This window comes from Micropterus dolomieu, linkage group LG09 (assembly GCF_021292245.1).
Source record: "Micropterus dolomieu isolate WLL.071019.BEF.003 ecotype Adirondacks linkage group LG09, ASM2129224v1, whole genome shotgun sequence".
NCBI lineage: Eukaryota > Metazoa > Chordata > Actinopteri > Centrarchiformes > Centrarchidae > Micropterus > Micropterus dolomieu.
In genome coordinates this window covers 13,360,919-13,388,155 of record NC_060158.1, presented here as the reverse complement: position 1 = coordinate 13,388,155, position 27,237 = coordinate 13,360,919, and the positions used below count along the sequence as shown (strand labels likewise).

The 27,237-nt window shown below is 40.7% G+C and overlaps 1 long non-coding RNA gene across 1 annotated transcript; it reads right to left on the bottom strand.

Annotated features, from left to right (window-relative positions):
* Window positions 1-11,638: 11,638 nt before the first annotated feature.
* On the bottom strand, window positions 11,639-17,425 carry LOC123976782. Its single transcript, XR_006826430.1, has 3 exons — window positions 17,270-17,425; window positions 15,453-15,603; window positions 11,639-11,706 (listed from the first exon to the last, which is right to left on the bottom strand). It is a non-coding gene; the product is annotated as an uncharacterized LOC123976782 (long non-coding RNA).
* Window positions 17,426-27,237: the final 9,812 nt, after the last annotated feature.

The following is a 27,237-nucleotide window of genomic DNA, read 5'->3' as shown; positions in this document are numbered from 1 at the left end:
TTATTTATCTTTAATTTGTCCTCTTAGGACATCTATACATGGATCAACCGAGCCTACAAAAAGCCCCAGATGTTACTTGAAGAATGGAAGTGAGATGGGAAAGGTATGCGAAGAGGGGAATGAAAAGTGGAAGAGAATAAATAAGAGGAAGGATAAGACGATTAATGTGAGGCTGCAACCGATTATTTTCTAAATTAATCAACTGATAGTTTGCTTGATAAATAATGCCCATGACAGGGCATTTATTCATGTTGCTTGTTTTTGTCTGACCAACAGTCCAAAACCCAGAGATATTTAGTTTACTATTAGGGATCCACCAATCCAACATTCTTCTCTCCTGATGCCAATTCTGATATTGGTATCAGGGGACAAAAAGTTGGATATCTGGGCATCTGCTGATACTGATGTGATACCAATGTTCTCTTCTTCCCAGATTTAAAATTTGTAAACCTTACTGAACTTGGTTGGATCATTTTTATGTAAGGTAACGTGAGGTCAGAGATTTCAGTAGAAACTCGGCAGCCCACTGTTACTGAATGCATTTAACTGATAGTGGAAACATATCATTTCATAAAATTTTATGCCACTGACAAAGAAACTGTATTTCATTTGGAACAGTCATGTCATGGCCAATAACCAATTTGTTGAATGAGGTCAATATTGGAGCATCTCTATTTACTATCATGTAGAATACAAAAAAAGCAGATTATCAAATTTGAGTATCTGGAACCAAATAATGTTGCTTGAAAAATGACTTAAAAAAATGATTAATTGATTATCAATCCAAATCTATATCATTATTATCAAGGTTATCAACAATCAAATAATCATTTTAGCTCCAAGTGAATTCATATATAGAAGGTAGGGTAACAGAAAAAATGAGGACAGAATATGTATGGTTCATATACGGTGTGAGAGAGCTGCCAGTTCTCATTCCAGGGTATCAAATACCTTTTTACCGTCACAACCGAACGCTTTGAGAAAGCCTGACAAAGCATCTGTATTTGATGCACATAATCTGCCGTCACATAATGTACTTATTTAAACCCAATACACAATGTTTCCCACAGTTACGAAGCACACGCGCACACACACTGCGTTTGTGTCTAGACGGGAATCCTCTGTTGGCAAATTTGTGTGCCTCGTTGTGCACGGTTTAACAACTTACCTACTTAATTTAAAGCTCCTTAAAGGGGCTATATGTAAGTTTTTCAATTAAATTACTTATTAATAAATTAAATTTTCATTGCCTTATTGTCAATGAGCTCAAAACTCACTCAGAAATGAAGCACATACCTGTTTTCTCCGTTGCTTGCATCAGCCACTATTCTGCTTTTAATGTGAGGTCTCCAGTGTAACAGCCGGCTCACAGCAAAACACAGGCTCCACGTAAGGATACACAACAACAATAAAGGTTTATGTGCTGAAGCCCATCAGACCAAACAGGTTCAGATGATGTCGAGTAAGAACAAAGTGAACATTAGTAAAGCTGGAGAAACACAGAGAAAGTCATGTTAGCTCGCAGGCTAACGCCGAGCAGTTTCTAATGTTATCTGGTGCAAAGTTAAATCGCTTTCCACATTACTTCACCAACTAACGTGACCCATGTTACTATCTTGTGATTCAGCCTGCAAGAAAGGATGTAACAGCAAAAAGCAAATGTTTAGCGATTTGTTTACCAACGTTAGCCTGTAGTGATGCAGCCAGGAGCTGCCAGCTAACGCTACAGTAGCTGGGACCTGCCGCTGTTTGCTTCGTAAAGTTCAATTTAGATCATGGTTTTACCAATATTCAGGTACACAGCTTCTCCACCTCTCAGTCGCTGTAACTAACGTGACCCACATAAAATAAAACACTGCAACAAAACGGCCACAACAACACAGAGGAAGAGCCATCCACTATCACTAGTTACAGTAAAGTTACTTACTGTGGTCTAACTGTTATAAAGTGTGACACAATCTCATTATAATATCCATTCCACTAACCGTTTCATTATCATCCAATACATGTACTTGTGCTGACATTGCTGAACTTCTGCAGAAAGATTCACAGATAGTAAAGATAGCTACTGAACAGCAGCAGGCGAGCTAACTATGTAACAGTAACAGAGTAACGAAGTAACAGAGCCTGAACATGTCTGGAGAAAAGCCACAGCCTGCATGCTGGTGTTCCTGCATTTATTGTGGAATATCAGTATGAAACTGGTTGTGTTTCGGATTATGCTCGCTCATGAGTTCAAGCAAGCACGCCTACAAACACACGCCTGGTTGCAGCCTTAGAACCACACCGCTAGTGGCCGCTGAAAACTACATTATGTCCCTTTCCATATTAACATATTGAATTCAGGAGTTCTCTTTGTATGTGTCTCTCTCCAACACACACACGAGTGAGCTGTGTCACGTGCGCCTGGATGCAGCAGTCTAAAGTAGAATCGTGATGGATATTAAGAGTCGGACTGTGTCATGTATACTTTTGTATTTGCAAAGTACAGAAGTCAAAGAGAAAGTTATAAGGAGCATGGCCAGTGCTGTCATTGTCATAAACCTGAAACGTCACTACAAACAGCTGAGTGCAGGAGGTGTCCACACTGCTGAAATGACGTAGACTTTTTCGGGCATTTTCAGTACAATAATCTTCCGAATCACAGCAACCAAATTCCTCTTTGACAGAGAGGCAACAACAACAACCTTTTACACAGCTGCACGGCAGCCACACCAAGTCCACTGAAAAAGCACTTGTAAAGTTACTCACCTATTTGAAAGGCATCCGAGCCTGCATTGAGCGAAATCTTTGACTATGTCCTCAGTAATCCAAAACAATCTTATTTGGGAGCTTTGCGACCATCCCCTCCTGTTCTTTTCTCTCCTGTCTCTTCCTAAAACTCCTTTTATGTTTGAATGGAATGACTGCTAGCTTGCACGTGTGCTCTGCTAGTCTGCTAGTCTACTAGGTTTCTGGAGTCTTGTCACATGATCAAATAGAAACTCAAGATTTGGCAGCTATACACATATTACCCAGCAATCATCACTGCATGTGTGGGCTATGAGACACGAATACCAAAACTAAATTTATTCTGTGGAATCTGTGGAATCAACTATTTTATACTTCACCGTATACCTTATAGCCTCCTGCTTGCTACAGACTTTTGAGGTCACCACAGAAAAGGGGGGAATGCACATTTGAGTGTAAATATACCAACTGATCTCCATGAAAATAAAGAGTTTGAAGTGAGCTATGTGTCTTCTGTTAAATCCTGCCTATGGATGCATTCGTACCATGTGACTCACAAAGTCCTGCTCCTACCTATCGGGACCGCTCCCCTCACTGGCCTCAGTGCAGCTGCACTGTCTATACTTACCCCCCTGTCGTTTTTGACACCATGGGATGTGTTGAAGAGAGATGGGTGGGTTGATACATCGGAGAAACAGATTTGTTAATCAGGCAAAACAAGGTTGAAAAGGGATTGCAGGTGTGGTTAAGGTGTGGACAGATGCCGTAAGAGGCAAGTTTAAAAAAAATGATTCTGCTGACATGAAAGTATATTGCCTCAAAACTTCTCCCAGGCCATTGTTGAGGTTTTCAAAACTAAAGTGTAATTTATACTTCTGCATCGAATTGATGGCGTAGGTGACGGCGTAGGCTACGGGGCTCCACAGAGGCTACGCCGTTGCCTGACGTGCATCTCCTCAAAAAAGCACTGTGATTGGTTGACTGGGAAGCCTCGCAATCCCTCCGAGCCGACCGGAAGTGCCCCGTGCTTTGTAGTAACTTTTACTAGTGGCCAAAACGGTGGCTGTAACACGGTGGGTCAATATATTTGACGTCACAACCTGAGCGAAATGACTCGTTTTACTATCAGAATGTGATCCATTCAGTCGATAACATTTGAAAAGGCTATACCAGCCGCACATATACAATTTTACCTCCATGCACAAGCATGGCTACGTGCGTAACCAACGGCATAGCTACGCACGTAGACCCTACGCAGAAGTATAAATCAAGTTTAACTGTGAACTATGTTGAGCCCCAAAACATCAATAAGTGAGGCTGGGAGGTGACCTTAACTGCTCAAAGAAATCATTCTTGTTCACTCACATGGGCACAATAAAGCCACTACAGGAAATTAAACAATAGTTCTCAAAGCCATTTCGATGACTAGACTTACTGTTCTGCATAGAAATTTCATGAGAGAGAAACGTTAAATACTTAACTAGACTGGTTAAAGCATGCTATATACACACCAAGTTGGATGACCAATAACATTTTTTTTCTCAGTGAGTGAGCTGTTTCAGAAGTTTACTGTGAGTCTGAGCTGATAGCTGTCCAGTGCTCTTTTAGCCACTGAGCAACTAGAGCACTTGAAGGTCAAGTGCTTGGCCCAGAGGCACTTCAGTAGCAGTTGGGAGGGCAAACAGTGTTGCTCATTCACATTCTCCATTCTCCAAGTCCAAAGGTTTTAGCCACTGTGGATTTCCCTGCCTATCAGGCTACTGAAGCCAGACTAACAAGTCAAATGCTGGGGTCATATTTTATTTAGATATACCATCTGTGATGGTTATCTAACTAGCAAGTAAAAAGCAAGTGTGTGTACTGTAATTACCAGTTATTTGAAAAGCAGTCTGTGTGTTTTGATTGTTGTGAGCTTAATCTTTGGCCTGAGCTAAACATGTGGCAAAGATTAGGATTGAAGACTGCAGTAAGGAAATATTCAAGTGATCATTTTGTCACCTTTTGACCACTGCCAACAGCGGACAGTGAAAAAAAAGTGTAACCTACTGTATTTCTTACAGTCCTGTCACAGGGCAGACCATTAAACATCAGCCACAGAGTTACAAAACAAGATGTCTGGATTTGGTTTGCAGACATTCTGAAAACGTGGTTTGGACAGGAATCTAGGAGCAGTGTGTATCTTAGTGTGGATCCTGTTGTTGTGTGTGTAAGTTGCTCAGCTCAGCCTCCTAATTGAGATCTATTTCAATACCTTCACTTACAAAAAAGTAATGTTTCGGGCACTGCAGTCATTGGTGTTTTTGAAATATCAACTTATAAATATACTGATAGCTTTTCCTCTTCAAAATGGATTTAAATCATCTGCTGTGTGTGTGTGTGTGTGTGTATGTTTCTGAGACAAGGAGAGGGTCATCAGCAGTGTTATGTTTGCCTTCCACCTCGCCAAATAAACACAGATACACACACACACATTTTCTGCGTGTCCTTTTCCCTTCACAACACTGGTTGCCGGCAGCAACGTGCCCTGAGCTGATAAACTTTATCAACCGACACACACCTGTGCTTGTGCACAACACACACACACACAAACATGTGCACAGATCCACACAGGCACACTTCTTGCTTTGCTCTCTTGACAAGGTAGACACCTGCTGCTACTGTTGTGTGTGTGTGTGTGTGTGTGTGTGTGTGTGTGTGTGTGTGTGTGTGTGTGTGTGTGTGTGTGTGCATGTATGAGTGCGCATTAGTGTAGAAACCGTATAAAATATGTTAGAGGGCCTGAGGTGACAACAATACACTCCTGGCTTGAGTACACGACACACATTATTGCACACTCACAAACACACAATCACAAACACTAAAGAAACACACAAAAATATGACCACACATATATGGACACACACGCATAAAAATACAAACGCACACGAAGCAAACTCACATAACAGCTACACGCCTCTTTAGAGCTTGTCATTGTCACTGCTTTTCCACCCACACCCACACACAAATGTATGTGACTGTCTGTCTCACTGTGTGTGTGTGTGTGTGTGTGTGTGTGTGTGTCTCGCACTCGCTCGACTCATTTATTGTATTAGCACTGATGAGTTGAGGTTACTTGCGTATGGTTTATTTAACACATATCTGATTTCAGAGAGGTCTTGCACATATACACTGACACAGTCACACCAAGAACTTAAAGTATTCCACTTTGTCTTCAGCTTATATGTCATGTCAGAACGCAGCATCTCCAATTGTCAGATATAACCAGTTTGCACACATTGTGAAAGAGGGAACAGAGCACATCTATCTACCATGAATACCGGACAACCTGTCACAAGGCAAAAACCATTCATATCTTCATATGTTGTGTTTATTTATATATATATATATTTTCTACCTCAACAAGCACCGATATTGAAAATTGTTAAACAATATCCAGCCCTAGTCAGGACACACTTAAGTATAAGTCATGAGTGTATGAATCATTAATATAGTACAGCGGTTTCTCTGATAATCTCCATGTTGGGGATTTACATTTATGGACCAAAAAGTACAAGGTTGGAAACTATCTACTTTAAGTATACGAAATCGCCACCTCACTAGCAAAAAAACAAACAAAGTTTTACCAGCGCATTGTTAAAATAGTGTACACCCACAACAAGCTCATTGAAATAAACTTAATGGAATAGTGGAATGTAACATGTTATTGATATACGATATTTTGTTTGTATCTCCATAGGGCTGAATGTCACTTGACATTTTTTTACATTTGAAGCTGAGGTTTTCAAATGAAGCTTTCAATATCAACTTGAATAAAGTGATTCATCCAAATAAATGTCTTTTTTTTGTTGTGTTTAGGCCAAATGAGTAGGATTTGTCGGTTGCTGTTAGTAAACATACGATTCAATGTTGTGCTCCATGCAGAGAGATAGAGTTGATGTTGATTTGGAATTCAAATGTCAGCGATATGAACAAATAACAATGCATCTGTCAGTCCACTGTGATGCACGCAGGATGAAGCTTGCAAGCCTACAACTGTATAATACCAGGCTCATTGTGATACCATACAATACTGTACAATACCATACCTGTACAGTTCCATACGCTCATTGTGAAGGATTGGTACATAATAGGATACTGAAAAAAATCCTATTTAAACTACTTATTTTCAACAGATAATGTGTTTTTGCTACAACGTGCCATTCTAGTAACCCATTTAAGGGTGTCCTAAAAGTTTATTTTAGTTTTACAGTAAGAGGCAATGTGGAGACAAGGTCACAGAGGTTACATTCTTATTGTGCCTAATTGACAGGGTTTTTTATCCACCGTAAACAAACTTACAGTTACTTATTTCAACCTTGTCAAGGGACAGACTTTAATATAGTTAAAAGTTTCTTGTAATTTTTTTTTGGGTCATCCACTGATTCTCACCAGTCTGTGTCAGTCAGAAACGTTGCAATGATGAACGCCAGTCACTCTGCTTTTGTCACTCTGTCAACCTTTCTGTCAGTCACTCTGTCAATGTCAACTAGCTAGCTAGCGCCGCATGGAGGGCAAGCCTGCATCAATCAGACTCTGTCAGTAGCGGGGCCCATTACTTTAGAGGGATTATGACATCAGAGATCGTAGGCCTGTGGGCTAACAGGCCGAGAGACAAATAAATGTTGAACTTCTGAAAAGTGCCTCCATTAACGCCTCATCCAGCTCATCTAACTGTGCAAATATTTGCAGTCATAAAGCCTGTAGTTTCTGAATCTAAAGTATTTGCACACAAATAGAATATTGGGGACCTTGATGCTTTTTATCTACACACATAGACAAAAACACATAGCTGTGGCCTTCAGGAATGTATTAAGGCAGTGTGAGTGTGTATTATGGCTTCAAACATAAATGAATAGGAAAATAAAGGAAGAGGTTACCAGCAGAATGCCATTTAGTCAGCGTGGATGGTGCTTATTTCAAATTGTGTTTTTTGTGATCGCATCAAGGTGCCATCCTACCGCCAGTTTGCAGTCTGGCGGTGTCATGGAAACACACATTTATACATAATTTACATTAAATACATGCATTTAATAGCCTTTCTTCACACACCTCTTCCAATCCAGTCTCACTAATCCCCCCCACCCTTGCTCTTTTCATCACAGTGCCACAGTGACCCTGACTGATAGAAAAGTGGTACTGCAGCACCAGGATGTGAATGGCATAGTGTGTGTGTGTGTGTGTGTGTGTGTGTGTGTGTGTACTGTAATTACTAGAGAAGATAAATCTTGTTAATGAAACAGACGGAAAGAGGAGGACTCTAGAGAGGGAAAGGAGGAGCAAGAAGAGAAGCAGCAAGAAGAAGAGAGATGAGGGGAGAAGGGGAAAGAGGGAGGAGAGAGAAACAGACAGCAGAGAGAGTAAAAAGCAAAGGAGAGGAAGAAAAAAGGGTAGAAAAGAAAGAGAATTAAATAATATGAAGAAGAAATGGGGATATGGGGAGAGAGAGACAGGTCTAAGGGGAATAGAGTAAGGGGAAAAAAGTTGACTGTCATATTTTGTTTCATTGCATCATATATCAGTATTGAGAGAGTGACGCAGAGGAACAGAGGCGGAAGACGTGGATGGCAGGGTAGAAAGATGGAGAAAGAGAGACAAGTGGGTGCAGACACAGAGAGGAGGAGGAGACGGATGAGGAAAGAAAAAAACAACCTGGAGAAGCTGCATTTCCTTAAGAAAATATGTGCGCTTGCTGAGTTTAAAGTGCTGGTGTGTAACTGGTCATGCATATTAATACAAACAGAGAGTGTTTGGTGTGTATTGGAAGGACACTGAGTAAGTGTACAAAGCCTGCAAGACACATAAGGTATAACAACCTTTGAGGAGCAGACACGTGGATGTGCAAGTGTTTTTTGCATTTGGAGGATGAAAGGATCATTAGTGGGAAGAAAAGGATGACACTAAAAAATAGAAAATAGAAGAAGGGGCATCGTTTTCTTGCAGTGCAAACTTTATAAATCACAGGGACGGACTGGGAGATGAAAGCAGCTCTAGAGTTTGACCCAGAGCAGCTGAACTCAACTGGCATTCAAATACTTCCATATCCCTTGTCGGGTAGGGTGTCATGACACTCTAATTTACCTCACAATATATGCATTTAGTGTAAGTTTAACACAGGCAGTGATGAAAAACAGGTTCATAACATTTTATCATAACAAAAATGTTAAAGTAATAACAATAATATGTTCCAAAATGAGACACAGTGTGTGAGTTATGAGCATACAGTGCAAAATAAAATAAACTAGGTAACAGACACTGTTAAAAGTAGTGGAATTTAAATATGTAGTGTATAAAAATACTGGAATCAGCCTATTTTTTGGAACAGCAGGATGCCACATAGAAAGCAGATGTATCTTCAAATCAAAATTAAACAATGCGCAGACCTAGTAACATGACTTACAATGTCTACCTTCTTAACATAAATATGTATATAAGTACAGACCAGACCAGTGGTGAAGTACTGCACACAAAACAACATACAACATACCATATCAAGTTAAATCATGAATGAACAAAAATCCAATTAAGCAACTTCCAGACCCTGTGCACAGGCCACAAGAAAATCACACATTGCAAAGCCCCACAGGCTCTCTCCATGGTGCTGAGAGTGTACCTCACCCACTGACACAAAGCAAACAAGCAACAAGCAATACAGTATAATCATGTGAATATTGCATAGTAGAGATGTATTCATTCACAGCCATGGCATTTTCCCACTAGCAAACCTGCAGAGCAAACAGAGATGGGGTGTGTTTGAAGAAGACTAATGCACCTTTCATGGTCGAAAAGTAATCGTTATCATAGATGTATTTTACCGCTGGACAGTATTGATATGTTGGTTAAGTGTCCCACTCTCTCGTGTCCATGTAGTGTCCAGTGCAGCTTGGCCTCCAAAGTTTCTGTTCTCAGGCAGGTAGACTTGAAGTCACTAAAAGTTCCACTTCCATGGACACGTGGAACTACCTGGAAGTAGCTTACAAAAGCGCAGTAATGTTAGCTAGCTACTATCAATGCTATCAGTACTAAAACTATTACTTACTCTTACGTTGTTTCTGTTGCCAACTGTCTTTGGTTTCATTAGCTTCCATTCATTTTTTTTCCCTCTTGTCCATTTGCAGTTTCACAGTTATTAAAACCTATAATAATTGGCTATATCATCATTTGTTTTTATATATTTTGTATTATTAATCAGCATCTGAAATTAACTTGAACTAAAGTTATCATTTAAATGTAGTGAAGTAAGAAGTACATTATGTGCTTCTGAAATAGTAGTAGTAGTAGTGGGGTAGAAGTAGACACTAGCAGGAAATGGAATTACTCAAGTAGAAGTACAAGTAGGCTACTTAATAACTGTACTTTAATCAAAGAAACAGATATTTGCACCGCAGTAAGTTATGTATGGAGGTATGGCTGCGTTTTGGGATCTCCCTGCCCTTCCACGCACCTACGTAGAAAGCCATAAGGCAGGAAGAGCACACCTCTCCGCCCTTCCACAAGCATATGAGAAAAGCCTGAGGCAGAGCACCAGTAAAGAGAGATGCTCCTTATAAACACTTTTCTATTGCATGAGCAGCTCCACTGGTTGAAGCGTCTTGTCCAGCGGCACTTCAACAGGGACTGAAAAAGGGAGTTAAGGCAGTAGCTTTGTGGCCATATTGGTAAGAAGGTTTTTAACCTGGTTTTGTCCATAAAATCAAAAAAATGTAGGTCAAAAGTCAAATAATAGTCATAGGACAACAATTTGAAACCTGACTTATCCAACTTGTTCAAGCAGAAGCATACAAAGTCTGCCATCTAGACACACATAGGCTCACTTACAGCATGTACACCTTTTGAAAAGTATGTGCAGGACTGTGTGCGGCTTGGTAAAATTGAACTGTCATGGCCAGAATGGGCACTTTGATCATTTTATGTTCACAGGAGAGGAGAGGAGAGGACAAGAATGTAGAAGAGTTAGGTGGAAAGGAAAGGAAATGAGAGGAGAAAGCAAAGGAAAGGAAAGCAAGAAGGACAGGGAAGAGAGGAGAGATGGGAAGGAAAAGGAATGAAAAGATGAGACAAAACAATACGTTGAGAAGCGGGAATAATAACAGGGAGAAGAGGGGAGGAAAGAGGAAAGGAAAAGAAAGGAGAGGAGAGGAAATCTGTAGAGGAGATGATGGAAAATGGGAGAGGAGTGAAGGGGAGGAGAGTAAAGGAAAAGGGACATTGAAATAGAAAGAAGAAGAGGATAGAAAATAGGAAATGAAAATAAAGGAAAGGAGAGGAAAGGAAAGGAAACAGGGAAGGGGAGATAAAGTTGTAGAAGAACAAAAGAAAAGAAATGAGAGGAGGAGAAAAGAGGAAATGAAAATAAAAGACAGAAGTGAAATGGGAGTAGGAAGAAGGAAAGGAGAAAAGATTAAAGGAAAATAGGAAAATAAGCCTAAAGACAAGCAAAGGTTATAAAAAGAAAGGAGAAGACAGAGGTGAGCAAAAATGTACAGAGGTTGAGTGGAAAGGAAAGTGGAGAGGAAACAACAGGATAGAGGAAAGGAAAGAGTAGAGGAAGTGAGAAGAACTTGAGTGGTAAAGAGGAGAGGAGAGGGGGAGAGCAGAATAAAAAGGAGAGAGAAGGAAATTTGGATGGAAATGTGGAGAAGAAATGAGCAGGGAAAAAGAAAAGACAAGAAAAGGAAAGGACAGGAAATACAACAAGAGAAAAAATCAGAAACTGAAGACGAGGGAGAGGAGAAAGGAATGGGGGCGAGGACGGGGAGAGTAGACAGAAAGAGGGGATATTGATAGAGGGAATGGATAAGGGATGAAAGCCTTCTTTCACTGAGTGATGAGGATGTACTCACATCACACGCTACTTACCCAGGATTCATAGCGTGAGATGAGTTCCCAGCATCCCTTTCATCTCCACAACACCCAGTAGTGGTCTATCAGAAAAAAAGCCTGGGGTGACACTCAGCCGCAGACAGCCACACATGTGGACACAAAAAACACACACACACAAATAGACAATTGAATAAAGACACACACTGGCATGGATCATTTTTCTTTTTCTTTCAACACAGACACACACTTTAACATTTTCCTCAGATTCCTGTACAACTAAACAGACCTGGTTACAATGCTCCCACAAACACACACACACAGAAGTACACGCAAATGGGCTCTACAAAGCGGTCAGCTGTCTCACTGCATGCGCGTTGATAACAGAAGACACTCGTTGCCATGGCATTTGATCTCTCGGTTAACACAGTTGCCTGAACAGTCTGCCAGAGTCTTACAAGAGTGGAAAAGGGAAAAAAAAGACAAAAAGTGTGTTTGTGTGTGCGTATGGGGTGTGAGTTAGGGAATTTAGTCGTTTGAGTTTCAAAGAGCAGTTCAACATCTTGACAAATACTCTTTTTCCCTCTCTGGTGCAGTGACACAAAGGAGGTGAACCCCAGCTGCACAGCTGTTGGGTTCACTGGTCAATATGCAATCACTGACTTAGGTTTAGGCACACACCCCTGTAGTAAGGGTTAGGGGCTATAAACCTACCACCACCTTATAATTGATTATTATTTATTTATTATTCAATTTTAAGCCGATTTGCAAGTAGCCAAGCTCGCCGACTGTCGGGGTGTGTCAGGGGGCAAATCAGCAAACAAGTTCCAAGTCAGTTCCCGTGTCACTTTTCATGTGTGTTTTCTTGACAAAACGTGGTTTAGAGACCAGTTGTCGTGTGACAGAGTCGTTGTCAGTTCGTGTAGTGTGTGATCCCTTGTCGCCGATCAGTCTGGTAGTGTGACCACCACAACGACTTGAAGACTCGCATCACAAAACGGCAAGTTGTGTAGTGTGAACGGCACATCAATCTGCCGACATTGAAAGTCATGTAGTCTGCACTAGGCTTTAAGGGGGATTGGTACTATAGGTGGATTTTGTTAACTTTGGATAGAACCATGCTAGCTGTTTCCTAAGCTGAGCTAACCATCTGCTAGTTGCGGCTTCATGTTTAACCAACAGATTAAAGTGGTCATTTAACTCTCACAAATGATTCTTCTATGAGTTAAAGTTTGTTCACTTATTTTTCTCTCTTGTTCATTCTCTATCCTAACCATAAACCCCCCACCCCCCACCCCTCCCTCCCCATCTTCCTTTGTAGCTAAATCATTTACACATATCATTTATATATCATTTATCAAGGGATATACTGTCACATTTGCCCAGAAACCAGAAACCAATTTCCTGTTGTGTTAATTTTCTCTGTTTGAGAGGGCACAGATTTCCCCTGTGTTCATTTCCCAACTGTGTGTGTATGTGTGTGTTTACAGATTGTAACTACACTCATGGCTGCCCCAGCGAGATAACTTCAGATGTCTCTCCATCTCTTCTCCGCTAGCTCTCACTCGGTGCATCTGTCCCTTCGGCTCTCCATCCCGCCTTGCCTCCATGATCCAACCGTCTCAGCATCCCCCCATGGGGATGAGACCCAGTCCATCCAAACTGACACACATGTTGAGATAAACAGTTTGGGAGAGGAAGGAGAGGGGGGGAGGGTGAAAGAGGAAAGGGACGAAGAGGAGAAGGTAGAAAAATGACGTCGTGATGTGGACAAACAAGGTGAGGAGTATCAGAGTAAAAAGAGACAGGAGGAGAAGCCAGGCGAAAGGTTAGAGAGGAGATGGGGGAGGAAGTGAGGGGGAGAATAGAGGGAGAGAGGAAGAGAGAAACAATCGAAGCTTTACCCACACACATAGACAAAGTATGGAGGCCAGCGGTCTGTGAAAGTGTTGAAGTCACATCTGAGTGAAGCCTCAGTGGAGCGAAAGAGCAGCAGCATCGAAAAGACAAAAAGAAAGAAAGATAGAAAGAGGGTGAAGGAGGAGAATCTCAATAAGTTTCCATCTACCTGTTTGTTTTTAATGCGCCTGCTTGAGTTTGCAAAAAAGTTCACTTCTTTGGTGGAAAAGTTATCACCAAAGATCAAAGTGTGATGGAAGAGAAATTCTTGGACAAGACTTTTATTTCTCCTTCTTTGATTTCTGACAGTGAATGTGCAGTATTGATGTTTTGAACAAGACCTGGTTTTATTTCTTCTTTTATTTCTGACAGTGAATGTGCAGCACTGATGTTTTGGACAAGACCTGGCTTTATTCCTTCTTCCTTTATTTCTGACAGTGAATGTGCAGCATTGATGTTTGGCTGCCACCTACTGCTACATGCTTTCACTCTTTTGTAAGGTCACAAAATAAGGCAAGACACATTACGTGCAGATGCCAGAAAAAAGTGTGTTGCTATAGTTGTATCTGGATGAGATAAAAGCATGGATGACCTTTTCCAGGTCTACAGATGAAAGGAATGACGTGATCTTCATTAACCACCTAAGCATCAAAGCACAATTTTGGATCAAAAAATGCACCTAGGTTACAGGCCTCTTTTTAAAAAAAATTATTAGATAAAGCACCTCCTAGATAAGAGATTGTTAATGCTGCTGGGGAGTAAGGGGTAATTATCATTATGTCTGACTTGGTGTCATTCAACTGCAGGAAATTTTTAGACATCCAGTTCTTAATTTCAGCAAGGCAGGATATAATATTAATAATAATTATTGTTATCGGGACATACAGATGCAGCAGAGGAGTTGAAGGCAGCTTGGACATGGCCAACAAACTTAATCTGTTCTTTAACAGATTTGACTCAATGGCTCCTGCCATCCCCCCACTAAGGCCCCATCTGAACTACTCAGTTTTAGTTTAAAACGGAGAATTAAAACGAATACGATCTCCAACTACACCAGCGTTTTAGCTGCGTATGAGAGTTGATCTTCGTCTATACTAAAACGACTGAAAACGCACATCTACTGGCCGTTCATGTACCCTGGACATGCGTGTGCCGGTTCAAACATGAAGCAAATGGTCTATTCCGTAGTTCTGCAGTTAAAGAAGATTTGTTGAAAGAATAAAGTAATACAGACGAAGAACTACACCAGACTGTGTACACTGTAGACCAGTGGCCTACAAAATATTTTAATAAAAATACCCTGTTTAAAACTCTGTCATTGTGTTTCTACTTTGCATGACTTATGATCAGTCATCAATCAGAGAGCCAAACATGAGCGTCTGTGTCATCATTTCTAAAATCCTCCGTTTTTGCCCGTCTTCACTAAAACGCTCTCTGGGGTTTCAAAACGAAAAACAGGTTCGGCAGCTTTTTTTAAACTTCTCCGTTTTAGGCATTCATTTTCGTCGTTTTAGTCTGGATGGGAGGTGCAAATGTACTAAAAGGTCTTCGTTTTAAAACAAAAACACAATAGTGTGGATGGGGCCTAACTCAGCTGCTCAACTCCAATACTGCCCCCTCCTCCCTCTCACTCCCTCCTGGGAGACCTCTATTCCCCCCTCCTCTGCCTTCTCCAACCTGATGACTCCTCTCCCTCCCCCATCTGTGACCTCCGTGTCCCTCACTGCTGACCAGGTGAGAAGACAACTGAGGAGATTCCACTCTAACAAGGCTGCAGGCTGTGATGGTGTCTGCCCCGAGGCGCTCAAAGCCCGTGCCCCCCAGCTATGTGGAGTCCTTCACCATGTCTTCAATCTGAGCCTGAGTCTCCAAAGGGTCTGTGTGCTGTGGAAGACATCTTGCCTCGTGCCTGTGCCAAAGACACTACGTCCTAATGGCTCCAAGGACTACAGACCTGTGCCACTGACCTCCCTCATTATGAAGACCCTGGAGAGACTGTTTCTGGACCAGCTGCGGCCCATGGTCAGACCTCTTCTGGATCCCCTGGATTTCGCCTACCAGCGGCGACTGGGAGTTGAGGCCACCATCATCTTCCTGCTGAACTGCATCTACGCCCACCTGGACAAGCCGGAGAGCACTGTGAGGGTCATGTTTTTTTGACTTCTCCAGTGCTTTCAGCACCATTCGCCACGACAGCGATGCAGGTGGATGCCCCCCTCGTGTACTGGATTGTTGACTACCTGACTGGCAGACCACAGAATGTGCGCCTGCAACATTCTGCGGTCTGTGTCAGACAGCCTGGTCAGCAACACCGGGGACGGTCCTCTCTCCCTTTCTCTTCACCATCAATACCGTAATATTACACAGAGTCCTGCCATCTTCAGAAGTTTTCTGATGACTCTGCTGTGGTTGGATGTATCAGCAAAGGAGATGAGACTGAGTTGTCACCATGAGACAAAGTGTGACTTTGTCACATGGTGCGATCAGAACCATCTACAGCTCAACGTGACAAAGACTAAGGAGCTAGTTGTGGATCTAAGGAGAGCCAAGGCACCAGTGAGCCCTGTTTCCATCCAGGGGGTCAGTGTGGACATTGTGGAGGATTAGAAATACCTGGGAGTGCACACTGACAATAAACTGGACTTGGCCAAGAACACCCAAGCCGTCTACAGGAAGGGCCAAAGCCATCTCTATTTTCTGAGGAGGCTGAGGTCCTTCAACATCTGCCAGACGATGTTTTATGAGTCTGTGGTGGCCAGTGCTATCCTGTTTGCTGTTGCATGATGGGGAAGCAGGTTGAGGGTAGCGGAAGCTAACAGAGTGGAAGCTCTAAAGTGGAGCTGGACTCTCTGTCGGTGGTGTCAGAGTAGAAGATTCTGTACAAACTACATGTCATCCTGGACAATGTCTCCCACCTACTCCATGATGTGCTGCTCAAACACAGAAGCACTTTCAGTGTAAGACTCATCCCCCCCAAAATGCACCACAGAGCGCCACAGGAAGTCATTCCTGCCTGTGGCCATTAAACTCTATAACTCCTCCCTCTAAGTGGCTGACACACAGGCCCTTAGTTAGTTATTATACTGGTCATTATTACCTATTTTGTGCAATATAATCTGTTTAATAATGAATGTGCAATATTCTCTGCTGCTATTTATTCAGTATTACTGTTCGCCATAATAATTCTTTAATACCACGACGATTGTAGCGCACCTACTTACTGTTAATGAAATTATGAATTATAATATTTGGAAATATTATATCATAAGCACTCGTTTTGGGGCACCACCTGTATTTCCGTCTGTTCAAGGCCATCAGGACTCCTTAGGTATAGCTTAATAATTACACAATTCTTCACTAGTGATCAGTTAGTAATTGCTTAATTATTTTAAATCAGTTTAATCAATCAGTCAGTCTCAAATCAAAAGGTGAATCCTCTGTCCAGTGACCTGGAGTAAACAATACACACACACAGTTCCTGTGAATAAAGTGAAATTTATTAACTAACTAAAGTGAATACAAAGTAAGGTTAAACATATCAAAGACATAAAACAATAATGATTAAACAACCAGAATGCAATCAATGAAAGTAACAGGGTTTAAAGTGAATTTAGTTGGTCTATTGTAAAAAGAATTTGGGAGTAAGAGAACTAAGGAACGCAAGTTATATGCTCATAACTAAGTTTGATTTGGCTAGGTGTTTCAGGACTAAAGGATTAAGCTAAAGGCTAAAGCTAAAGGACATCACTTGATCACAGAGTGCAGGGTTTGGTTTTGGCCTTACTGCTTGTTGAGTTTGTCAGCTGGTTGGTATTCAGACGGCCCTACGACTAACGCTAGTCGACTTGTGGCTGGAACTCGAGCAGTAGACAGCAGTTAACCCCGGCTCGGTTCGTGGGTGAGGTGGTGTTACTGCTGGCATAACTAACACACGTGGCTGAGTCCGAACTTCGGTGGGAACAGCGGAAGTTAATTCAACTGAAATAATAACTGCAAGGAGCAGAGAGGGGAGCATAAGAGAGAGAGCAGCGTATGGCGCTGTGTTTTTGTTGCCTGGCACGGGTCTCCAGGAGGAGGGCTTGGTCCTTCTGAGGTTTCTGTGTCTGAACTTATAATATGGTCTTAAAGCCTATTTGCGCGTGTTTTAATCAAATGCCTTTCCACAATCAACTCTTGTTGTCATGTCATAAACAGTTATACAGTTCTTAGTTTTAAGCATTTGATAAAAGGCAAGGAAAACTATTTTTAATCATCTGTAAGCTTAGAACAGTTAAACATTTCATAACAGATGGAAGAACAACTTAACTAAATACTTCCAGGAGAATAATGATTGTTAAACATTCTTACTTATAAAATGTATAAGAAAGTTATAAGAACATGGCATCAGATTACAAACAATAAAACACAGAGTAATATAAATTAAGCACAAGGAGTTGATAATGGCATGTAATACTTCTTTTGTCTTCTGAGGGGGACACTGGTTTCATGAGAGGACCTGGAAATCACTCTTGACTAGTGAAGAAATGGTTATTACTTTAAATTCAATCCTTGGCTCAGGAGCTGGGAAAAATTGATTATTTAACACATGATAATATTTCTGTACCATATCATTTCCAAGAAAATATATAGAGGTGCTTGGAACAAAGCATTAGTTAAAACATAAAATACATGCAGGATTGTAAGTGATCATTGATGAAGATTAAAAGCACTGCAAATTAACTTCTTTATGGTTCCTTTTTTTCAACATAGTTTCTAACTAGAACAACATGGTAATAAAACTACTCAAAATTGAAGTGGAGAACTACTAAATAACTGTTAAAGATTATTTAGCAAAACAGAGCAACAACACAGCTTATAATGAGAAAAATCCTTTGTTCATCCAAAAGAATATGAGACCATCCTTCCTGGCATCTAGATTTTTTTTTTAATCAGTTTCACATATCAGCATGAACAGGGAGGGGGCAGCCTTTGTGTGTGGGGGATGCAGTCAGTGTCCTTTAGTTTATAGCCGCTGAGGTCCTCACAACCTGGTTCAGGTTGAGGTTACGTCTCTGGACAAGGTTAACTTGTCATTTTAACAGTATTATTATTATTATTTTGAGATATGGATTTTTGATTTTCATGAACTGTAAGACATAATCATCAAGATTAAAATGAAAATATTTCACTTTATATGTAATGAATCTTAAATAAATAGTTTCACTTTTTTGAATAAAATTACGGTAAAGAAATTTACTATCTCCCGATATTCTAATTTTCTGAGATGCACCTGTACATATGTGTTTACACACAAACACGCACACACTGTACATATGGATACACAGTTTGGTATTCCCCCAGAAATACCAAACAGGAGAGAAAGAGAGGAAGCAAGTAACCATGATACTGAAAGTCACATCATGGTGCATCTCCTCCGCATATTAAACAACCCTCTTAACCTGGGAGTGCATGTGGACAAAAGAGGGAGGGAGAAGGAGAGCATAAGATGGAGAGTTGTCTGGTGCTTTGAAGAGTTCCTGCTGTTGTGCCTGGAGGTGACTTTGCCTTGTGTGTTGGGTAGGGAGATAGTGACACAAAGCTGTGGAAACGTGTGTGTGTGTGTGTGTGTGTGCGTGTGCGTGTGCGTGTGTGTGTGAGTGTGTGTGTGTGTGTGTGTGTGTGTGTGCGTGTGGTGTGGAGTTTGGTCTCTCAGATCACTACTGGGATAGATAGCTGACAATTCATATGAGGCTATGTCCATCCTGTGCTCTCCATCTTTTCTACTTCCCTTCTCTCTCAACTCAGTTCAATTCAAATTAGCTTTAATGGCATGAATGTGTAACAACAATATTGCCAAAGCATCATACATACAACATAAGAACAATCAACCCCATACATTTCATTAAACATGTAATCTCTCTCTCTCTCTCTCTCTCTCTCAGCTGTGTGACAGATAATTGACATATTATCAGCCAATGACCTTGTGTCACAGGCGAATCCCCACCAATTAAAAATAGGGCCATTTCCTTGTCAACCCTGCATAATGGAAATTCATATGGTCCACAATCTAAATGAGCCAGCCACACATACTCATACCCACTTACATATGCATGCAAACACGCAAACACACACCTGCACACTCACACACAAAAGGTAATTGTGTGATAAAAAAGGTTCACCATACATTAAGCCAAGCATGTCAAATGCCAGCAAGAGTGGAAAGGCCCATAAGAGGCAATAAAATGATGCACATATAGAGGTCAGTGTGTGTGTGTGTGTGTGTGTGTGTGTGTGTGTGTGTGTGTGTGCACATTTCTGTGGTTAACCTTGGAGGACAGTGGAAGGGTATCCAACTAACTTCGCAACTCACTCAATCACAAAGAGACAGAGTGAGGGTGGCTGCAAACCGACAGAGAGAATGAGAAAGATGGAGCAAGACAGACGGAGAGTGACAGAGAGAGAGAAGTAGTGACAGAGACGGAGGATGACACAGAGAGACAGATTGAAAGAGGTTAAAGATTCAGATAGACGGTGAGAGAGCGGGGCAAAGAGGGAGAGATGGGAGAAATTAAAAAGAAGAATGTGAAAGGCTGAGGGAAAGTTAGGGAGAGATCCTCAGTGTGTGTGTCGTCACATGGAGGAAAGAAAGGAGTAAGGGTGGAAGAAGGGAGAAGGAACAAACAATGGGAGGGATGAAGGACAAAGGAAAGGAAAACAGGACCAAACGATAGAAGGCCAGAAACAATACTAGAAGGAAAGAAAAAAGAAGGACGAAAGGCAGGAAGACCAGAACCATGGAAGATAGGAAGGAAGGAAGAAATAATGGGAAAGGGAGGAAAAAACAAGGAGCTAAGACAGGGAGGAAACAAAGGAGAAATGAAGGAGATGTAGGGATTTAAACAAAGATCAATGGAAATATAATATAGGAGGAAAGGAGAAAAGGAGAGACATATGAACACAGGAATACATTCCAATATAGGAAGTAAAGTATATAAAAATATCCAAAAAACACACAACAAATAACTGAAATACTGTACACGACAAAAAAACTCCAAATTGTATTATATCTCCGCACATACTAACCTATGTTAAGCCTATTTGTGTATATGGATGTGGTAAAAAAGCATATTGACCTGACGAGGATCCGATGTTTTCATCAGTGATGTTTTCCAAGTAGTCTTGCACCTGAATGCGATGTGCATATAATTATGCACCTTATATCAATATATCAATATGGCATCATGGTTAAAAAGTGCCAGAATGCAGAAGCTAACCGACAGAAGCATCAGTAATGATTTTCGGTCACAGCAGTAGTGCGGACCACTGGTTCCTGTGTATTTATGCAGCAGTACTGGGCCACAAAAGATGCATGAAGAAATAAAAGATTTTTATGGGGAAATGTGGTTGGGAAACTGTCTTTGTGTCTGATCTATGAGCTCTCACACAATATATTCCATATTCTGCCAACCTGTTGTCATTGTACTGAATCTTCAGCTGAAGACAAATTAGCATTTAAATGAGGCAAGTTATTTTCCTTTTACGCCCGCTCTAAATTACTAACGCAATAGCTTTGATTGAGATGAGAGGAGGGAGACTGGTGGCTTTTTTAGTGTTATTGACCCAGAAAAGGTTGAGTGAACACGCTCGCTCTTTTTCAGCAACACTCCTGCATCAAACTCACAAAGTTACACTCACTCACAGCTGAGAGCTGCTGCGCTGTAGCCTACAACCAGAACCTCCAAAGTTTAGCACTGAACAGCTTGACTGATGCAAGCTGTCTTCCCTAAAGGACCACTCCAATGATTTTCAGCCTTACCTTTACAGCTTAGGTGTCACAGAGAGATTCTTTAATTCATCTGTACACTTGGCAGGACTTCCACTTTCCCAAATATAGCACAGAGTGATGCAGTCCTGGGCTAACAAGCAGCAAGAAAGCATCATTTTCCTCAAAGTTTAAAGTTGATATAACATGCATATAACCTCCAAGATGCTGTGTGGTGCCTAAGAAAAATGCAATGCTGATCCTCACTTGTTTTTTTTGTCTGCAGCACCTTTAACTTTACTGTTATTTAATTTTTTTGTGTTTTCTGCAATTGTTTCCTCTCTGCCACAACTGAGCTGAGCCCAGCCCTGGCCACTCCACCAGAAAATTACACAAACTCCTCCCAAAAACAGACGTACAGTGCATACCATACATCTATGACAAATCAAAATTCTTTTCTGTTTTATTATTTTAAACATATTGCAGCTTTAATTCTAATCATGTTTAGGGAATTCTTTCATTCTAAGTACAATAGCACCTGCCTGCTCACATGTTCCATCCACCCATCCATCGTCTTTAGAGCTTCCACCCCAACTGCTTATCTTGCAAACAGGGTCGGGGGAGGCTGGAGCCAATCCCAGCTGACATCGGGCGTAAGGCGGGGTACACCCTGGACAGGTCGCCTTTCCATCGCAGACCTGCTCACATGTTTGTGGATATAATTAAAACCTTTGTATCTGGATAAAATAAATGTTATTCAGTATCTGACTGCAGTGGTTTGGTTCAAAGAAAGGTTATATGTTTCTAGAACTATGTATTTGTGAAAAGGCAATTTATTCAAATCAGGTCAGCGGGGCTCTCCCAATCTGCGAACAAAAGGTGACTGGTTAATACCCCAAGACCAGCTATTAGAAATATGTGGACAGGGACACATTCTTTCTATCTGGGAGGTCATTTTGAAATAGAGTGCTGAGTAGCCTTCTCTCTGCCCCTGACTTGAAGGCTGTCTTTTTCTCTCTCTCGATTTCTCTCATCTGCGCCCCTGACTGCAAAACTCCATAAAGAGTGATGGATGTTGATGGAGACACACGGAGTGGTGATTATGGATCATCGCAGAGTATTGAGGAAGGACGGAGATGGACAGACGGAAACCAAGAAAGAGAGAAATGATTACAGAATGGTTAATGAAAGAATTTAATCCATCTGTTTCTTGTAGATGGCGCAGTTGCGCCACTGAGTGGCGAGGTGTTTAACAACTGCCGCCAAGGTTATTTAAAAAATTATATGAAATTGTTCACACTAAATCTAACCAAAAACTGTTTATAATCAGATAAAGTTATTTTGACACAAAATACATTGCTACACTCTATTAATTCACTTAATCTTAACATTTACCATTGAGCAGGTTTGGCTTGAGATCAGCACTAATGGAGTTAGTATTGTTCAGCAGGGAAGATGCTTGTTAAAACTGAAGCTTTTCCTTGTAAATAAGGACAGCCTATCCAATTATCATGCCAATCTGAAGTCAAATATTTTTATCATTATTGCCATAATGTGATTGTCACAAAGAAGACACAACATAACACACACCTTTAAATAAATTAAGAAAAGGACATAACAAAAATAAAGTAAAACCTTACAAACCAGGGCATGTTACACAGTTAACTACTAAAGCAGTGGTGGAAGAAGTACGCAGATCATTTACTTAAGTAAAAGTAGCACAACTTTGTCGAAAAACTTGCATTCAACATCTTTCTTAAGAAAAAGTACAAAAGCATTATCAGGAAAATGTACTTTAAGCATCAAAAGTAACAATTGGATGATAATTACTAATGCATGAACAAGCATTTAAATGTTTGTTCTTGTTGATATAGAGCTAACATTAACAACTTCATATACTATTCAGCTGTTTAATCTGTAACAAATGAGTCATATTGTGCAAACTGATCACGTTTTGTATCAAAAATCTTACTAACTACAGCTGTAGTAGATTTTTAAAAGTGCAAATTTTATAGATAAAAGTAGTTGTAAGTAGCAGACAAGGGAAATACTTGTGAAAATTGTACTTATGTACAGTACTTGCGATGTACTTTCTTACTTCTTACTTACATTCCACCACTGTATTAAAGAAAATAGACTAAACAAAGATATTAAAGCAGAAAATGACATTGACAAATGTCTTTTTATGAACACACGTAAGAGCAGAAGTGATTTAAAAGACATTGAATATGCCGCCTTAACATTCCCCGACTGGGTGTTTCAGAGTCTGGAGGCCCTGAGAGCAAAACGTCCGGTCACCTTTAGTCTTAAAATGGGACTGAGGAACAGTTAGAAGGATCTGCCTGAGGATATCCGCCAGCTCTCTTGCTCACAGGGGACCAAAGATTCTGCAATTTAGCTAATGTATGTGACTCAGGTTTCCTCAGGGAAGGGAACAAGTACATCACTGCTATGGGATAGGCTGAAGCCGTTTAATCACATCTGACAAGTAAATGGGCGTGAAATGCATCAGGGGAAAGTTCTGCCCTTCTCTCGGCCATATATTTTAAATGATGCCATTTTTTCTTTGCATTTCTCTTTTCTATACTGTTCTTGATGTGCTGTTCCGCCCAAAGGCTCAGAAACAGACAAGAGTATTACATTACTTTGGGAAGCTTGATTGTAACGCAAATCCCTTTTCCTTCATGCATTCTTTTTGGTTCAAGTTTCAATCATTACAGTTATGGAATAATTCCTCAAAATAAAACTTAAAACTTGCGAAACACCAAATATTAGACTGTAATGATAAACGCTGACATCTAATCCCATAATGATAAATGCACAGTGGTGGAATAAGTGTTAATAAGTGCTAATTTACCTATAAATATCAGTGCCGATGCAACGCTGTAAAAATACTCCATTACAAGTAATTGTATTTAAAATCCTACTTAAGTAAAAGTACAAGTATTGTCAGCTAAGTGTACTTAAAGTATCAAAGTAAAAGTACTGGTTCTAAAGAAAAATGGCCGCTGTGACGAATGCATTACATTATTAAATGGTACATTGATGCATCAATGCATAAGCAGCATTTTAGGTCATGGTGGAGGTATTATCAACCAGTTTACAGTTAGAATTTCTATTCATTTTTATGGACTAAATCTTTACTTTTATGTGAAATATCGGATCATTTTACCTTTTTAGGCCTCAAGCAATTATTTAAATGAAACCATCAAAGAAGGTTAAAGATGCAATCACTCTTATGAAATGCTAACAACTCAAAGACATGTAAAACCCCCAAGCAGAATCTGCTTTTACTAAAAGGTTGCAAGCCAAAACCAGTTCCAATGGAGTGTAATTTATACAGGGTGTCAATTACCAACACTTTGAGAAATCCTGTCAAAGCGTCAGTATTTGACACACAGCGTCAGTATGAAATGCTATTTTTAGTAACGTTGTCAGATGGTTGCAGTTTGGTTAGATTTAGGAAAAGATTTTGGTATGGGCTGAAATAAGTGCATTACTTAATAACATAAATAATAATAACATAAATAATGTATGTAAAATTATGTAACTTACTACTCAAATCTGACTTTCAGATTTTTCAGATTTCAGATGGCAGATAGGTTACATTGGAGTCATTTGAAGGCATTTCATAAGGACGCTGAAGGGCACCTTGTACGTCAAATAGACGGGTTTCTGTGCCACGTCATCACCGAGATGCGCTTGCAACTAGGGGGCAGAAAGCAGCATTCTGTCTTCGCAGCACATCAGTTTATACGGCATATCCAGCAGCAGTGTTGGGCAAATTACTCAGAAATTGTAATGTTACTTTTTATTTATTACTCATGTAAAAAGTAAAAATATTACTTTACTTATTACTGGGTATTAAAAGTAAATAGTGACATTACATGTTAAGTTACAATTACTTTCAACCACCGCACCCCATACTTAAAAGTGACAGGAAACCTGTTCAGCAGCGCATTTTAGAAATGAATCCACTTTACTGGAACAATAATTAACCTGAGGAGTCAAAAACCAGCCGAACTGAAAACACTGCAGCCTCTCAAAGCAGGGGATGCTGTATCATATAGGCTATGGATATAGGCTAGGCTATTTAAAACTAATAAAAAATCAATGCAGGTCCCTCCCGACATTTTAACTAATCGCATTCATAATGCAGCAGTGACTAGGCCTATATACGTTATGAAGGCTGGATTAGAACCCTTAGGGGACCCTGGGCACTTTGGCCCTCTTCCCATGCCTAACACCCACTCTTGATAACAAAGGTAGTGACTCCCAGCAAACTACAGACACCTGAAAGAACCTTCACCCCACCAGACAGACTCCGCCAGCACGCACAGACACACATACGATGCTAAGGCCCACCTTAATTTGGCTATTTTAACTTCCAGCCAAGCTGGTATGTCAAATCACACAAATATTGGTCAATAGTTGATAGTCCAGCTCACTCATGACTGACTGAAGATACAACAATGCCATAACACAACACTGCAGGCTGCAAAAGAACAGCCACCATGTGAGCTGGGCAGCTTCACACACTCCAAAAGCCAACATACGTTAGCCTACTGCACTTGACAAACTAACTCTCACACAGGTTTATAGCAGCTATATATATATATATAGCATAATGAAGCAATGTTGTGCAAACAGCATATAAACTCAGCAAAACAGTTCACAGATAGCATAATAGCTCTCACCTTTATAAGTTCTTATGTTCTTGTCTTTTTATTCGCAAAGTAGCCGATCAAGCTCTCAAGGTCCAGCTAGCAACAAGCAAAGCAATATATTTTTCTGGTGGACAGTGACAAAGTAATAATAATATAATAATATAATAATAGTGTCTCTTTCCGCCGGCCTCGTTCCCCCTCCATGATGCCAGATAGTTAGCCCCCAGATTCTACGTTACACTCGCAGACACAAGCTATCTGACCATGGATCAGTTACAAATTAATTCCACCGTTTTAATCTCAACTTGTTCTTAAAAAATGATCTTGAATCAGTACGGTGTAATCCACCTGCTCTATGCCCACCCACCTTTATCAGTAGCCAATCTCCACAGTGCATTGTGGTCCAATCATTACCTGGCCAGTCATCAAACTGACATATAAAACAGACAATCATAATGAGACTTAAATTTTTGTAAACAACCTCCATCACAGAGGGCCCCTCTCTGCCCAAGGGCCGCTGGGCACGTGCCCAGGTTGCCCATATGGTAGATCCGCTGTGACACCAAAATGTGTGACCTATCAGATTCTGTGACTACACCCAAACGACAATGTTTTCCTAACCATAACCAAGTACTTTTGGTACCTAAACCCAATCAAGTACTTTTGGTGCCTAAACCCAACCAAGTACTTTTGGTACCTAAACCCAACCAAGTATTTTTGGTACCTAAACCCAACCAAGTACGTTTGATGCCTGAACCCAACCAAGTACTTTTGGTACCTAAACCCAACCAAGTACTTTTGGTACCTAAACCCAACCAAGTACGTTTGATGCCTAAACCCAACCAAGTACTTTTGGTACCTAAACCCAACCAAGTACTTTTGGTACCTAAACCCAATCAAGTACTTTTGGTGCCTAAACCCAACCAAGTACTTTTGATGCCTAAACCCAACCAAGTACTTTTGGTACCTAAACCCAACCAAGTACGTTTGATGCCTAAACCCAACCAAGTACTTTTGGTACCTAAACCCAACCAAGTACTTTTGGTACCTAAACCCAACCAAGTACGTTTGATGCCTAAACCCAATCAAGTACTTTTGGTGCCTAAACCCAACCAAGTACTTTTGATGCCTAAACCCAACCAAGTACTTTTGGTACCTAAACCCAACCAAGTACTTTTGATGCCTAAACCCAACCAAGTACTTTTGGTACCTAAACCCAACCAAGTACGTTTGATGCCTAAACCCAACCAAGTACTTTTGGTACCTAAACCCAACCAAGTACTTTTGGTACCTAAACCCAACCAAGTACGTTTGATGCCTAAACCCAACCAAGTACGTTTGATG